We start from the raw sequence: 1,913 nt of genomic DNA, 5'->3' as shown, positions 1-1,913 counted from the left end.
GTGTGTGTGTGTGTTCATGTGTCCTTCTGTGTCTCAGTAGCAGAGCACATGTCTGGACATGTTGGGACATGTCTCCCTCTGTGAGTGTGGTAGCCAGTAGGAGCCAGGAGCAGGTAAAACTGGGCTCTTTGTAAGGAGATGGTACTGTACAACTGAGCATGGTAAGAGAGAGAGAGAGAGAGAGATAGAGAGATAGAGAGAGAAAGAAAGAGAGAGGGACAGAGAGGGACAGAGAGCAGGTGCTGTGGGGTATGGTGAAGGGCTGCAGTCCACTGGTGCTGGTGTATATTAAGCTGGCCTGGTTCAGCTTTCAGCTGTGCTGCCGTGGAGACAGACTGTCCTGAGCGCTGGAGTTCACACCGTGTACTGCGCTGAGGTCATACCCGAGGCAGGTGAGGGAGTGGACTTGCTGTTTACTATCAACGCTGACATGACACTTCTAAATGGCAGCTCACTAGCCTACTAGGCCATTTTGTAAAGAAACACACTAGTGTTTTTTATATAGATGCTATTGATATGATATTTATAATATATAGATATAGATATATAAATATAATATTAAGATGTATAATATTATAATACTATAATACTATGATATTTACTAGGTCATGTTGATTGCACATGTGTTCTCACTGGTTTATGCACATGCACTCTAACAACAACATTTCTACAGCAAAAACAACACAACTAAACAAATCATAATGTTTTTTTTGTTGTTGTAAATATACAATATATTTTTAAATTGTATTTCACACTGTTGCAAATCTGTTGTGGAATGTGTTGGTTATTTGGCTTGGTCTTGATGTGACAGAAGAATGTGGTCAGCTGGTCTGACAGACAGTTTGCCTGCATGGCTGTGTGTGTGGAGGGGATCCAGAACCGTTCTTGTGGTCCGCGTGTGAGAGACGGGATCTGCCCCGAAAGCTGTTCACGGGAGCCCAGTCCAGCAGACTTACAAAAGCAACAGTCAGCACTTTCTCCACAGTGCTGCTGGACATTTCATAGTAGTGCATTAAGGAGTCGTTTACTTTTAAAGTCACAAAGTCCAAATAAATAATGCCAGACGCGTATAAGTGAATGAGACCGTTGAGAAATGGCAGTGAGTTTTGTTAAGGGTCACATGAGGAGTAGGTCTTGACTTCCATGTTTTTGGGGGCAGATGTGAGACTTGGCCCATGCAGCTCCTCTTGCGTGCGAGCCCTTCCTGGCCCGACTCCTCTGCTCCCCTGACCTCCCCACCTCCTCCCACCTCCTCCCACCTCCCCCCTTATCTGTGCATTTCTTCATCCGTAAAGAGAGCGCCGAGACAACAAAGATTACAAGGTTGCTGCAACTCTCAACAATCGAAGACTTCTGCCCTGCAACTGACCCCATGTGTTTTTTTTTTATGGGTCACCAAAGGCATTCTCCAAGCATGCACCAACAGTTTGTTGAGGTGAGGTCGATCCAAGACGCCCTATGGCCTGTTGACTGCCCCCCCCCTCCCTGTCCTCCACCAGACGCTCCATCACCACCAGTACAGGCTACAATGTGACATGACACTCCACTGCACCGTGGAGCCGTGGTTGTGGAGCAATACAGGCCTCCGCTGTCAACCAGGGAGTATAGTGCTCCATAAGCATATAACACATACTGTAAACACAGCACACCACCAACAACGGAGCTGGTGCACAGTGCAGTGCACTATAGGTAGTGAGGGGGTTTGGGGAATGTCAGGTCCCAGGCGCTCGAGAGTCGTCGTGATCCAGCTATTGGAAACAATCAAACGTGTAATGAGAGCCAGAGGTGGTGTTCCCCTGCTGATATGTTCCAGTGCTGGTTCATCACTTTGCTGCTCTGGACGAGTCACACACAGACACAGGCACACACACAGACACACACACACGCACACAGAGACACACACACATGCACAC

At 47.4% G+C, this 1,913-nt stretch overlaps 1 protein-coding gene across 1 annotated transcript in view; it reads left to right on the top strand.

The window, feature by feature from the left end:
* The first annotated feature begins 231 nt into the window (after nucleotides 1-231).
* The window catches only part of atxn1b (ataxin 1b), a 19,874-nt gene continuing 18,192 nt past the window's right edge, over nucleotides 232-1,913 (top strand). The window contains exon 1 of the mRNA XM_062538724.1: nucleotides 232-392. The gene's annotated coding sequence lies outside the window, so the exon portion shown is untranslated. The remainder of the gene's footprint in view (nucleotides 393-1,913) is intronic.

The sequence above is a fragment of the Sardina pilchardus genome, chromosome 6, assembly GCF_963854185.1.
Source record: "Sardina pilchardus chromosome 6, fSarPil1.1, whole genome shotgun sequence".
NCBI classification, from domain to species: domain Eukaryota; kingdom Metazoa; phylum Chordata; class Actinopteri; order Clupeiformes; family Clupeidae; genus Sardina; species Sardina pilchardus.
Note: the sequence above shows the minus strand (reverse complement) of the source record. Positions and strands in the feature narration are given on the sequence as shown.